This window comes from Ranitomeya imitator, chromosome 2 (genome assembly GCF_032444005.1).
Source record: "Ranitomeya imitator isolate aRanImi1 chromosome 2, aRanImi1.pri, whole genome shotgun sequence".
In the NCBI taxonomy this organism is placed as follows: Eukaryota; Metazoa; Chordata; class Amphibia; order Anura; family Dendrobatidae; genus Ranitomeya; species Ranitomeya imitator.
Window position 1 is genome coordinate 385,304,998 of NC_091283.1, and position 15,701 is coordinate 385,320,698.

Sequence of the window (15,701 nt, forward strand, 5' to 3'; positions counted from 1 at the left end):
ATCATTGTATGTGTCAGGTTCCTATAAGGTGTCAGGATGTCACCGTCTATTTCTCCATGGAGGAGTGGGAGTATTTAGAAGGACACAGAGATCTGTACAAGGACCTCATGATGGAGGTTCCCCAGCCCCTCACATCACCAGGTAATAGACAGGACTAAATACACACGGCCTATAATTATCTGTATGTAAAGAATGAATTCAGTCCCTGTATGTGTTTCCTCCAGATCTATCCAGTGAGAAGACAACACCAGAGAGATGTCCCCGTCCTCTTCTTCCACAAGACTGTAAACAAGAAGATCTCGATGTTCCTCAGGATCATCAGGTAGATGGAGAGAAGGTGCCATGAGATCTCCCCTATGATGTGTGTAAGGTTGTGAAGGTCTTGTGATCAGACTTGTTTTATCCCCCAGTATTCTACACTGAGCTGACAATTTATTAGAAACACTGACACTTTCTTTATTAAAACTTCTCTGTATAGAGAATACTAATAACTAATAATAATTATAATTTTTATTTCTATAGCGCTGACATATTCCGCAGCACTTTATATTATAGAGAGGACTTGTACAGACAATAGATATTACAGAATAACAATAAACACAGATCAAAACAGACACCAAGAGGAATGAGGGCCCTGCTCGCAAGCTTACAATCTATGGGAAAAGGGGAGACACCAGAGGTGGATGGTAACAGAACATGATGCAAGGAACCGGATTATGGTTTAAGTTTTTTGAATGGGCCACACAGGGATAGTTAGGTTAAATGCATTGAGGCAGTAGGCCAGCCTGAAGAAATGCATTTTAGGGAACACGTAAAACTGTGGGGTTTGGGTATTAATCGTATTAACCTGGGTAGTGCATTCCAAAGAATTGGCGCAACACGTGAAAAGTCTTGGAGACGGGAGTGGGAGGTTCTGATTATTGAGGATGCTAACCTGAGGTCATTAGCGGAGGACATGGGTAGGGTAGTAGGCTGAGACCAGGGAGGAGATGTAAGGTGGTGCTGAGCCATGGAGTGCTTTGTGCATAAGGGTAATAAGTTTGTACTGGATTCTGGAGTGGATGGGTAACAAGTGAAATGACTGGCACAAGGTAGAGGCATCGGTGTAACGGTTGGTGAGGAATATGATCCTGGCTGCAGCATTCAGGACATATTGGAGAAGGGAGAGTTTGGTAAGAGGGAGGCCGATTAGTAGAGAGTTACAATAGTCAAGACGAGAGTGAGTAAGAGAAACCGTAAGAGTTTTTGCAATGTCGAAAGTAAGAAACGGTTGAATTCTAGAAATGTTTTTGAGGTTCAGATAACAAGAGCGAGACAGTGATCGGATGTGGGGGGCGAATGAAAGCTCAGAATCAAGTATGACCGAAGGCTGCGGGCATGTTGCTTGGGAGTAATGGTAGAACCACACACGGAGATAACAGTCAGGCAAAGGTACAGTAGGTTAGTAGAGGGAGAAAACACCAGGAGTTCAGTTTTTGACAGGTTCAGTTTCAGATAGAGGGAGGGCATGATGTTCGAGACAGCAGTAAGACAATCACTGGTGTTTTCTAAAGAGGCAGGCGTGATATCAGGAGCAGAAGTGTATAATTGGGTGTCATCAGCATAGAGATGGTCCCGGAACCAAAATCTACTGATTGTTTGCCCAATAAGGGCGGTATACAAAGAGAAGAGGAAGGGGCCTAGGACTGATCCTTGAGGAACCCCAACAGTAAGGGGAAGATGAGAGGAAGAGGAACCAGCAAAAGATACAGTGAAATAGTGGTCAGAGAGATAGCAGCGCTGGAGTCCTGGGTTCAAATCCCACCAAGGACAACATCTGCAAGGAGTTTGTATGTTCTCCCCGTGTTTGCGTGGGTTTCCTCCGGGTTCTTCGGTTTCCTCCCATTCCAAAGACATACTGAGAGGGAATATAGATTGTGAGCCCCATCAGGGGCAGCAGTGATAATATGTGCAAACTGTAAATCGCTGCAGAATATGTTAGCGCTATATAAAAATAAATATTACTATTATTAACTAGTAAAAGATACATTTGAAGAGCGGTCGGAGAGATAAGAGGAGAACCAGGAGAGAACAGTGTCCTTAAGGCCGATGGAGCGGAGCATAGTGAGGAGGAGCTGATGATCCACAGTGTCGAATGCTGCGGAGAGATCCAAGAGCAGTGACCATTAGATTTAGCTGTTAGTAAATGATTAGAGACTTTAGTGAGGGCAGTTTCATTGGAGTGTAAAGAGCGGAAACCAGATTGAAGAGAGTCGAGAAGAGAGTTATCTGAGAAGATAGCGGATAAGATGGGAGTGGACCAGGCGTTCGAGGAGTTTAGCGATGAAGGGAAGATTAGAGACAGGTCTATAGTTAGTGGCACAGTTTTGGTCGAGGGATGTTTTTTTAAGTAATGGATGTGAGTCGCCCCACGAGCCAGGGGTTACTTGGTACAGGGTCCTGCGGTTCACAGAGGGATGTCACGGTGGTTGCGACCCGGTCCGTGGCCCAGCGCGCCCATATAAAAGGGAAAGGTCTTTAAGGGATAGAGTTTATGTTCGTGACGCCACCTGTGGTATTCGGTCAGGATGACCGACGCTGCTTTAAGGGGTCCGCTGGGGTGATGTTATGGCAGCTGGATGGTATATATTCCCACATGTGAAGTATATCCCCAGGGCTCCCGGTGTGTAGATAGTGATATGGTGAGAGGTGCAGAGAAGAACGAGGACACAAGAATGCAGTCTCTTTACCTTTACTGAAGACTTCAGCATTCACATTCCAGGGCACCAGATCACAGGGCAGGCAGAGATGTCCGGGCAGTCCAGAGAAGAGACAAGCAAGTTCCCTTGGGTAAGTCAGGTGGGAGCCTACCACTCTGCGCTTTTTGTCTCTAATTCCCTGCTGCCACTAAGTATCTCAACAAGGCCTTTTATCGTTCTGCTGTCCTAGGCCTCCTGGAGCTCTCTCTTTCCTCTGTGCTCCACTCCTGTCTGTCCTCGCACACAGACTTCTACTACTAACTGAGCTGTCTCTGCCTCCAAACCAGGATCTTTATTCCAAAACAGGTCTTGGAGCTCCCCCTCCTGGCCTGGAAGTGGAAGGTGGTGTGTGTGTGTGTGTGTGTGTGTTAACCTACCAAAGGAAATCTCACTTGTCTCCAGACATAGCACTATACTCCCCGTGAAGAAGACAGCACTACTGTGGTACCCAAACTGCTGGGGTGCCACAGATGTGTGATGACCTGCTTAAATGAGGAGGGAAAGATAACGGAAGAGAGAGAAAGGTTGAATATTTTTGTTAGGTGAGAAGTGACAGCAGGGCAAAGGGACTGGAGGAGAAGTGACGGAATGGGGTCACACTGGTGCAAGTGGTCGGGCGAAAAGATGCAGGGAGCCTGATTACTTCTTCTTCTGTGACTGGTTCAAAGTCAGAGAGTGAGCTAGATGCAGTGGGGGAGGGAGGACAGTGCATGGTATGAAGAGATTGGGAGATGATTTCCTGTCGGATATTTTTTCTTTGAAGTAGTTGGCCAGATCATCAGCGTGGAGATCCGTGGTTGGGGCCTGCACTCTGGGTTGAGTAGGGAATGAAAAGTGTCAGAGACGTTTAGGGTTATTGGACAGTGAGGTGATCAGGGTGTTGAAATAGGTTTGTTTGGAGAGGTGAAGGGCAGAGTTGTATGTTTTAAGCATAAACTTTTAATGGATGACATTTTCAGATAGATTAGATTATCTCCACAGGCGTTCGGCGCACCTGGAGCACCTCTGTAGGAAACGTGTTTGCAGCGTGTGCCACAGTTGTCACCGTCTGTGTATTTGTATAGGAGGTGCAATTTCATCCAGGGCCAATGAGGACTGCAAGTTCTTCATAAGTTTCTGGGTGTTAATGGCCTGTATGTTTCTATAAGTGTCAAAAGTGGGGGTGACCTGAGCGGGATGGTAGTTCTTTTTTTTTAATTCAAATAAATTTTTATTAAGAATAACATTATAATTGAAATGTTACATTCTTATTTTCAATACAAAGTTATCCCGCCCCCTCCCAACAAGACAGCCCACCTTGTTTAATAATTCCATCATTAAGACTATAGAGTGACTAATCCCTCGGTTAGGATCATAGGCCACATGTCACATTTTCACCAATTTAGGACTTTAATTCACTCATTCTCTATAATACCCCTATCCCATGGCAATCCACGGAGACCATAATTTATTGAACATTTCAATTTTCCCTCTTTTTTTTTTATAAAACCCCTTTACCAGTGCCAGGCCCTGCTTCACATACTGGAGGAATTCTCTTCTTGAAGGCGGTTCTTCCCTGATCCAATTTCGCGCTATTACTTTCCTGGCCATGTACAGCAATCTGGCAATAGCTATCTTCAGGATGTTATCCACTCCAATCTCATCCACACACCCCAACAAGCACACCATCAGATGCCTTGGCACCGTGCATCCATACGCACCTTCCATATGACTCAAAACTACCAACCAAAAAGCAGCCAGTCTCTGACACGTCCACATCATATGAAAAATATCAGCATCTGTAGATTTACACCTCGGGCACTCAGAATCATCACGCAAACCTGCCCTATATAACACCTTCGGAGACCTGTAAACTCTGTGTATTACATAAAGCTGTGACAGCCTATACGGTTCGCTCAGTGACAGACGTGGGACACATTCTAGCACCGACTCCCAAGTCTCGTTCTCCATTGGGCCCAGATCCCTCTCCCACTTAGCTCTCGCCATTATTGGAAACCCTAAGAGGAAAGTATGCAGCAGATCTTTATACAGAGTAGAAATAACCCCCCCCCAGTAGTCCCTTCATTACACACATACTCTAGCACTATATCCCTTTGAATTCTAATACCTCCGTCCCTATTCTGAGCTCCGAAAGCATGTCTCATCCGCAAATACTGGTATTCCACCTGCAATTGGGAAAAGGATTTCAACTCATCCCGTTCAGTTATCTGATACATGTATTGAATCCCCTTGGCCTGCCATTCTGTTAGTACCCCCAATGCCCCAAACTCCTGTAAATTATTGTTATACCATAACGGGGAGAATCTGGTCAAACCCGTAATCCCACGTATATATTTCAGCCTACCCCACAGCTTACATATCAATAACACAGTCGGATACAATTTCCCCAAAGCCACCAGGGATCCATCCTCCAGACATTGTTCTACTGGCCTTCTTTTTGTCACCTTTTCCATTAATTGCTGTACCGCCCCAGACAACCCTTCATGCGCCCAGCCCTTTAGATGCTGACTTTGGGCTGCAAGAAAATATATTTCAGGGTTAGACAGTGCCAAGCCCCCATCTTCCTTGGTTCGCTGAAGTGTCTCCAGTTTGATACGTGGATGTTGTCTCCCCCATATCAAATTCCTAAACAGAGGGTTAATCTGTCTAAATTTCCCACACGGTATCCAAACTGGCGCATTATGAAGAACATATAGTATTTTCGGCATCAAAATCATTTTGATAAGATTCACCCTGCCTACTACAGATAAATGCAGCTTAAGCCAAGCATCCACTTTTGCCTTAAGAACGCCTAAGATCGGAGTCAGGTTCCTATGTATGTAATCAATAACAGGCATAGATACCCATATCCCAAGATATTTAAATTGGCTTACCACCTTCAGTCGCCCATCCTCCAGCGGCTCACTCCCCTCCTCCCCCTGTGTCATCCACTTTAAACAAGGTAGACTTACCTTACACTGAGCCGAATCGTTCAAATGTGGGTCAAATCCTGGAGGGCATTCTAAGGGATGCTATACTGGAGTATCTGAAGAGGAATAACCTCATGACCCAGTATCAGCACGGGTTTACTAGGGACCGTTCATATCAGACTAATTTCATCAGCTTCTATGAAGAGGTAAGTTCCAGACTGGACCAAGGGAACCCAGTGGACGTAGTGTATATGGACTTTTCAAAAGCTTTTGATACAGTGCCACACAAATGGTTGATACATAAAATGAGAATAATGGGGATAGGGGAAAATATGTGTAAGTGGGTTGAGAGCTGGCTCAGGGATAGGAAACAAAGGGTGGTTATTAATGGAGCACACTCAGACTGGGTAGCGGTTAGCAGTGGGGTACCACAAGGGTCAGTATTGGGCCCTCTTCTTTTTAACATATTTATTAATGACCTTGTAGGGGGCATTCAGAGTAGAATTTCAATATTTGCAGATGACACTAAACTCTGCAGGGTAATCAATACAGGGGAGGACAATTTTATATTACAGGATGATTTATGTAAACTAGAAGCTTGGGCTGATAAATGGCAAATGAGCTTTAATGGGGATAAATGTAAGGTCATGCACTTGGGTAGAAGTAATAAGATGTATAACTATGTGCTTAATTCTAAAACTCTGGGCAAAACCGTCAATGAAAAAGACCTGGGTGTATGGGTGGATGACAAACTCATATTCAGTGGCCAGTGTCAGGCAGCTGCTACAAAGGCAAATAAAATAATGGGATGCATTAAAAGAGGCATAGATGCACATGAGGAGAACATAATTTTACCTCTATACAAGTCACTTGTTCGACCACACTTAGAATACTGTGCACAGTTCTGGTCTAAAAAAAGAAAGAAATGTCCAGCTTCACCGAGTCCGTAAAAAAGCGTTTTCTTTATTCACAAACTTATAACATGGAGGATACAGACTTCAGCACAACCATATGGGTAAGAATCTCAACGCGTTTCTGGAGACTAGGCTCCCTTAATCATGACATGACAGTTCTGGTCTCCAGTGTATAAGAAAGACATAGCTGAACTGGAGTGGGTGCAGAGAAGAGTGACCAAGGTTATTAGAGGACTGGGGGGTCTGCAATACGAAGATAGGTTATTACACTTGGGGCTATTTGGTTTGGAAAAACGAAGACTAAGGGGTGATCTTATTTTAATGTATAAATATATGAGGGGACAGTACAAAGACCTTTCTGATGATCTTTTTAATCATAGACCTGAAACAGGGACAAGGGTGCATCCTCTACGTTTGGAGGAAAAAAGGTTTAAGCATAATAACAGACGCAGATTCTTTACTGTAAGAGCAGTGAGACTATGGAACTCTTTGCCGTATGATGTTGTAATGAGTGATTCATTACTTAAATTTAAGAGGGGACTGGATAAATTTCTGGAAAAGTATAATGTTACAGGGTATATAAACTAGATTCCTTGATAGGGTGTTGATCCAGGGAACTATTCTGATTGCCGTATGTGGAGTCGGGAAGGAATTTTTTTCCCCAATGTGGAGCTTAGGCTGGTTTCACATTTGCGTTTTTTGCCGCTGTGTTTTAGTGCAAAAAAAGCATGCATTTTTTGTTTTCTATACTTAACATTAAAAACGCATGCGTTTTGCCGCTTTTTGACGACGTATGCGTCGTTTCTATGCTTGCGTTTTGTTGCGGAAATGCAACCTGTAGTAATTTCTAGCGGCGTTTTTTTGCCCCAAAAAACGCATGCCTTTTTTGCGGCAAAAAAACGTATTGCTGTCTATGTAAACGCATGCGTTTTAAGCGCATGCATTTTTAAGCACATGCGTTTGCATGCGTTTTTAAACGCATGCGTTTCAATAGAAAAATACAAGAATACAAAAAACGCAAACGCAGGGAAAAACGCATGTAAACACATCAAAATGCCGCATTTTTTTAACACATGCAAAAACGCATGCGTCTAAAAAGCGCAGCGTTTGCACGCGTTTACATGCGTTTTTTGCAGCACCTGCGTTTGCGTTAAAAACGCTGCGTTTTTTAACGCAAATGTGAAACTAGCCTTACTCTTTGCCACATGGTTTTTTTTGCCTTCCTCTGGATCAACATGTTAGGGCATGTTAGGTTATGATATGGGTTGAACTAGATGGACTTATAGTCTTCCTTCAACCTTAGTAACTATGTAAATAATCCCAATGCCCCCTCCCCCCAAGGAAGCAACCGGGTCAGCCAGAAATAGCGGAATGTCGTCCGCATACAATGCCACTCTCTCTTCAGTCATCCCATATTTAAACCCAGACACCTCATCAGACCGTCGAAGCTTAGCTTCCACGGCCAGAGCAAACAAAAGAGGAGTGAGCGGACACCCCTGCCTCGTCCCTCTAGCTAATTGTATAGTCCGTGATAACTCTCCGTTCACCCTGACCCTGGCCATCGGCATCGAATACATCAGCCGAATCCAGGACACAAACTGCGGGCCAAACCCCATACTCTGCAACACCTGCCAGAGATACCCCCACTCCACACTATCGAACGCCTTATGGGCGTCTAAAGATGCAATAACTCTCTGGCCACAGTTGTCGGATTTAAGCTGCAGATTCATAAATAGCCTCCGTAGGTTGACCGCAGTGGACCCATCAGGCATAAAGCCAGATTGGTCTGGGTGTACCAGGCCGGAGATGACACTCGTCAGCCTCAACGCCAACACCTTAGCCAGAAGCTTGACATCTATAGTGAGCAAGGAGATTGGCCGGTATGAGTCTAGCTGTTTCAAGTCTTTCCCCTCCTTAGGAATCACCGCTATTATGGCCTCTCTCATGGATGCCGGCAGACACCCTCTACTACTAGCCTCCTCCAGGACCGCCTTTAATCTAGGAATCAGCACTTCCCCCATATGTTTATAAATCTCGGCAGGAAACCCATCTACACCAGGCGCCTTTCCATTAGCCGTAGATTGCCCGACCCAGCTCTTCCTCCTCTCTATCTGTGTCACTCAGCCTCGGGAGCTCCAATCCCTCTAGGAACGTCACCGTATCTCCCACCGACCCATCCACCCGAGAGGAATATAGGTCCACGTAAAAATCCGCAAAAACCTAAAATCTCTGGACTCTCAGAGACACTCGTACCACTCCCGGAAGCCAGAGAATGGACAAAAGAAGTATTTCTCTAGGCAGAAGCCACCAGCGACAGCATATGACCCACAGTTTCACCCTCCTGATAATAAGCCAGCTTCATGAATTCCCTCTTCCTTTCAGCCTTACCCAACAAAACTTCTTCCAGCTGACTTTGAGCTGCCTTTAACCTCCTCCCAGCCTCCGGAGTACCCAGTATTACCATCTCGTCCTCAGCTATTCTCAACCCATCAATCGCTAACCTCTCTGCCTCTCTCGATTTCCGCTTACATCTACTGATATCTCTAAAGAGCAGCCCTCTCAAGTACGCCTTCATTGCTTCCCATACAGTAAGAGCATCTACACTCCCCTCATTTATCTCAAAAAATTCCGCCAACTCCTGTTTTATCTTATCCAAATCTATGCTGTGCAGCCAATTAGGGTGAATCTTCCACTCTCTCCTGCTCCCGGCCCGTGTCCCCATCGGTCGAAACTCCACCTCAACTGGACTATGGTCTGAAAGAGCCCTAGGCAAATATCTCACATCCCCTACCATCGTATCCAACAGACGGTTACCCAGTGCCAAATCAATCCTAGACAAAGTACCATGAGCTGGTGAATAACATGAATACCCCCTTTCCCCAACATGTCTAACTCTCCATAGATCAGTCATACCTTCTTCACGAACATAAGTCCCAAACGTAGTAGTGTGTCCCACTGTCCTTTACTGGGAGTTTTTATTTTTATCCCAAAAGTCATCGCATATATTATTAAGATCACCAATAATTAGAAATGGTATCGGGCCCCAGCGCTCCAGCACCTCTCTAATTTTCTTACTTGAGTATGGGGGCGGAATGTACATTGCCGCTATACACATCAACAATACATTTATTTTACATTGCACCACCACATACTGACCATCCACATCCTCCTGTACCATCACCTCCTCATATTGCACTCCCACAGGTACTAGCACCGACACACCCCTAGAGTAAGTAAAGAAAGTAGAATGATACGCCCTCTGTATCCAGCGCCTTTTCAATACATTCACCCTTTCCCGCACCAAATGTGTCTCCAACAGGCATATCATTGAGACTCTCTGTTCTCTTACATACTGCAGATTTGCCGCCCGCCGGGTTTTATCCGCAAGACCTTACATTCCAACTCAATATTTTAATGCGATCCCCCATCATGTGGCTCATCATCCTTCATAGTATCCAGTTTCCCAAGTATGAGCTGCCTAATCCCTCCCACCCCCCTGCCCACCCCCAACTTACCCCCCTAACCCACCCAGTACAACGCATTCTACCTCTTATCACCACCCACTGCGAACACTCTCCCACAACTTTTGTTTTTTCCTAACATTCCAACTTATATAAACATGTAGAAAAACGTACCAAACCAATTTTGCAGTACCCGGCATAACCTTCCTCCCCAATACTTATTAGACGGTCCTGCCCCCTCCGGCCAATCACTCAATATGGCCCAGCTAAACCCTCAGCAGTTGCTCAACCCTTTAACCAATGCTAACGAGCGCAGATCCCTCTTCCAGCGACAGAGAAAACAATTCCCATCCGGATCTCGCCGAAATGTCAGTCGCCCTTTCCCTTAAGTTTTTTCTCGTTAGTATCAATCCACTGGGTAGTGTCCTCTGATGTCAGAAAAAAGTTGGTTTTATTAAAAGCCGCCAGTCTCAACTTTGCCGGGAACAACACAGAGTATTGCACTCCCAGCTCCCTCAGCCTGTCGCTTGACCCCAGTAAACTTCATCCGTTGTTTCTGAACCACAGCAGAATAATCCGGGTAAATGGCGAACTTTTGACCTCCAGCCGTCAGATCCTCCATCTCTCTAGCCTTTCTGAGGATAATATCTCTGTCCCTGTAGTTCAGTATTTTGGCAAGCATGGTACGGGGATTCGCTCCTGGGGCAGGGGGCTGCGGCGGAACCCTATGAGCCCTTTCAACAGCAAAAACTTTTGTCAGTACTGTGCCCCCAATTTTCTCCAGCAGCCAGTTTTCAACAAACTCTGTGGGGTTTCTCCCCTCAGTCTTTTCAGGCAGCCCCACTATACGTATATTATTCCTTCTGGATCCATTTTCCAGATCCTCATTTTTGGCAGCGAGCTCGGCTATTGCTTGGGCGAACTTTTTCACAACTTTTTGTAATTTAACTATGTGGTCTTCTGCCGTGTTCACCCTCTCCTCCACCGCACCCATACGTTTGTCCATCTTTTGCAGGGCTGCATTAATCTGTGCCGTGTCCCCTTTAACCTCCTGCATCTGCAGGGCTAGGGAATTCAGGGATTGCTGGCACGAGGAGATCAGCGTAACAACATCTGTGAGGGTCGGCTTCTCTTCCTGCAGTAAGCCTTAAGGTCCCCCACTAGCCCCCGCCATGCTGCCTCTTTCCTTCTCCCTCTGTACCTCATGCTCCTCAGCCATGCCTGTATCCTCCTCGTCCTTGACAGCTCCAGCTCCGGATCCTTGCTCTGCCTCCTCTGCAGCTTCCACACTGGCATACTGCTACAGCTTCGTCCCCACCTCCATGCGCCGCTGACATGCAGCGTTCTCCCTGTCAGCGTCTTCTCTGACCTCGGCGCCATCTTGGCTGGCTCCTGCATCACCATCGTCAGCTCCTGCGTCTTTCTGCCGCTGCCTGGTCATTGCCTCTGATGCCGGTACCGCCGCTCAGCACTGCTGTGCCCTCCAGACCGTCAGCCAGCCGGTATGTGGCAAGAAATCAAGAAATTCAGTGTTTGAACACGGTATTTATCACTCTGGCAGCGGGAGCGCTCTTCCCTGCGTCCGCTCACATGGCCAGCTAGGACACGCCCCCACAGGATGGTAGTTCTTGATAGAGAATGAAAGAAGGTTGTGGTCAGAGAGCGGGAGAGAGGAGATTGTGAAATCATCCACTGAGCAAAGCCGGGAGAAGACCAAGTCGAGGAAGTTCCCGTCTTCATGAGTTGAAGAGTTAGTATGCTGCGAGAGGCCGAAAGAGGAGGTTAGAGATAAAAGGTGAGAAGCAGATGGGGAGAGGGGAAAAGCAATGGGGATGTTTAAATCATCCATGATGAGGGTGGGAATGTCACAGGAGAGAAAGTGTGGAAGCCAGGTGACAAAGTGATCCAGGAACTGATGGGAGGGGCCCGGAGGACGATACACCACCGCCACTCGCATGGAGAAGGGAATGTAGAGTCTGATCGCATGGACCTCAAAAGAAGGGAAGACAAGTGAGGGTACTTGGGGAATAACCTGAAAGATACATTTGGGTGATAGGAGCAGACCAATGCCTCCACCTGCTCTGTTGTCAGATCTTGGGGTATGAGAAAAGTGTAGTCCACCATATGAGAGAGTGGCAGCAGCGGTGGTGTCTGACTGCTGGATCCAGGTTTCAGTAAGAGCTAGAAGGTTAAGAGAATCAGAAAGGAAGAAGTCATGTATGAAGGAGAGTTTATTACACACTGAGCGAGAGTTCCAAAGGGCACAATTGAAAGAGACAGAAGGCATGCAGGGAATGTTAATAAGGTTAGAGGGGTTTCTGAGTGTAACAGTTGGGAGGTTTGACTTGCTATAACATGGGGGGCCGGGGTTGAGAGAGAGGTCTCCTGTGACTAGGAGAAGGAGGATAGAAAGAGTGAGCAGATGGTTAAGTGATTTGTGAGAGCGTCTCATGTGTTGGATGGTGGGACTGAATGGATCTGCTCTGTTAGCAATGTGAACAGAGAGTGAGTGCTCTACATAGGAGAGGAAAGGACAGAGGGGCCGATATGAATGGAGTGTAAATAATTAATGCAAGGGTGGTGAATGTGAGTGAATGCAGCAGCCAGGAAATATATTATACAAATGCATATTTGTTGTGTTCCAAATGTACAGGGATTACATTTATTTGTCTAAGGCTGGTTTCACATTTGCGTTTTTTTGGGTGCGTTTTGCGGTAAAAAACGCAAAAAACCGCATGGTGAAAAAACGCATGTAAACGCGTGCAAGCGCTGCGTTTTTTTGATGCATGCGTTTTTGCATGTGGTGGCGTTTTGACGCGTTTACATGCGTTTTTTCATGTGTTTGCATTTTTTAAACTCATGCTGAAAAATGTGTGACAGCTGCCAATCATCAAAATAAAGTAAAAAACCCACTATTAACAGAAATAGTTAGGGGTAGGGTTAGGATCCCTTAGGGTTAGGGGTAGGGTTAGGGTTAGGATCCCTTAGGGTTAGGGTTAGGCTCCCTTAGGGTTAGGGGTAGGGTTAGGGGTAGGGTTAGGGTTAGGATCCCTTAGGGTTAGGGGTAGGGTTAGGGGTAGGGTTAGGATCCCGTAGGGTTAGGATCCCTTTGGGGTAGGGTTAGGATCCCTTTATCACCTTTATGTTGGGTGGTGGCATATTAGTGTGTTTTCAGGTTTTTTAATAAAAAAAGCATGCGTTTTTTAACGCAAAAAACGCATGCACCAAAAAACGCATGCGTCCCCATTGACTCCAATGTATTTTTTGACCCAAAAAAAAACGCATGAAAACGCATGCGTTTTTTTTTTGGTCCAAAAAACGCTTCTAAAAATACTACAAGTAGCATTTTAGAAAATGAACGCATGCAGTAAAAAAACGCATGCGTTGCAAAACGCGACCAAACGCATACACAAAAAAACGCATGCGTTTAAAAAAAAAAAAAAAAAAAACGCTGCAGACAAAAACGCAAGTGTGAAACCACCCTTGCCTGTCTCCTGCCCTGTCTAATTGCCATTCGATTAAATGTGCATAAATGCCCCCTTCCATAAATTCCTCCCCAGGCTATGTCTGAATATACAGGAGGCTAGTCCTTAGATCTTACATTTTTTTCTCTCGTTAGCAATCAATGAGACTAAGTTGAGACAGCAGGACACAATAAATGTAGGGAACAGATAAACAAATGTCCAGGCCTACATGGATCATAAACCTCTTTGAGAACTTAGTTCACCTCATAGCAAAAGAGGACAAACAGAGTAAGTTGTATTAAGTAAATACCTTTATTTATGCAGCTAAGATGAATAACATTTGCAAACTCAATCAGGAATTGTGTGCACTAGCTGTAATTATATACCATTAGAATATATTGCAGGAGATGAGACCGCAATCAGAGGTGGGAAGTTGTACCATTAGAATATATTGAAGGAGATGAGACAGCAATCAGAGGTGGGAAGTTGTACCATTAGAATATATTGCAGGAGATGAGACCGCAATCAGAGGTGGGAAGTTGTACCATTAGAATATATTGCAGTGTAATATAAAATAAAGTGATCATTTTTCAGTCTGAAACCACATTAGAATGGGAATTTTGAGCACTTTACCTAGGCAAGGTTGTCAGTGAAATTTTGAAAAACTCCTAACCTCTTTAGTTTTTCTTGTCAAAAGTATTAGTACTGAGAACATTATGATTGAGGGAAAAATGAAATGAAAGGGGATCCATAGGACATACACGATTTGTTGAGGAAGATATCAATGATATTTGAGGCAGTGACCAGTGTTACATGTGAGGGTTGCTATTTGTTCCCCCAGGATGCGCAAGGAGGCACATTGAGGCCATGGGAGTGCATTGCAGTCACAGGCGTAGCTGTGATTGCAATTAAAAATAAAAGTGAGTGTTAGTGTTGGGCAAGCTATTTGTCCAGGGCAGATTTAAGTAAACCTGCTGAGCTTTTGTTTTGAAACTGACTACAGGATGGTAGTGTATCAGTCTGGTGTTTGCTAGAGTGCAGTGCCGTCGGCTCTGCAGAGCTCCACCTGTGTGAGGCAACAAAGGCAAGTGGAGCCAAACAGCCGGGGGAACTGAGATGCCTGGCACCCACAGCTACATAGCAGTGCAGTCACCCACGGCAACTGGTCTTGGAGTTGGACTAGCATGTTTATTGGCTGCAAACTGGAGCATATGGTTCTCGGCTGCGATCCGGGGGATATTGTGTACTGTGCAATGCTGTGAGTTGGCCATTAATGCTGTCAAGTAAACACATTAAAGAGATTTTTGTTTGAAACATTTTCGCTAATCAAGTTCATCACTTCATGGCAGCTGTTTACCCTACCCTAGAAGGACAATGCACCATGACACCATTGTCTACTAGTCATAGAGGCACCTGATCATGTGACCCCTGATGGTTTCCCTCCTGTGACCTCATCACAGGTCCTGTGCGCACAGTACAGCCATATATGTGATGTGCGGCTGGGCAGGAGGAGGTATGTGCTGGAGATTCCCCATTACTGGGCGGGGGGGGGGACATTAACCCTCTCAGTGCTGAGCCTGTGATAAATCTCTGTATGTGACTATAGTGGGATTGTGTGTTATACCAGGGGCAGCTTCAAAAAAGCTCTCATTTTTCATATTTTCAGTGCAGTAATGCAGTTCAAATTTTGTGTTTTCAAGTTTGCATGTTTTGGCGCTGCAGTGTGCTGCCCTATTTACTTAAATATATACGAGTTGGCGACTCTGGGTTCAGCACCTGTTCACACTGTGTCTATGTTTGGATGTGCAGATCAGGTTTTTTGAAATGTATTCTCTGGCCTTCTGATCGTGCACTCCCCGCCTCCTAGCTTCAGGTGTTTTAATTATAATAGGTCCAATACCCCTCCACAGTGAGAGAGAATTTGAGTCCAAGGAGAGGTTTCACATGTACCCATTCAGATGGAGACGTTTATTCTCAGAGAGGTAGGTCAAGCGTAGGGCCTCGTATAAGAGAGATGCCTTATCGTGGCTACGAGGTACACATAAAATTGGCCATTTTTATGCGCTAAAAGCTCTCATTTTTCATATTTTCAGTGCAGTAATGCAGTTCAAATTTTGTGTTTTCAAGTTTGCATGTTTTGGCGCTGCAGTGTGCTGCCCTATTTACTTAAATATATACGAGTTGGCGACTCTGGGTTCAGCACCTGTTCACACTG

The 15,701-nt window shown here is 45.4% G+C and overlaps 1 pseudogene; it reads left to right on the top strand.

The window, feature by feature from the left end:
• Window positions 1–202: 202 nt before the first annotated feature.
• Window positions 203–15,701, top strand: part of LOC138664097 (oocyte zinc finger protein XlCOF22-like) — a 30,289-nt pseudogene continuing 14,790 nt past the window's right edge.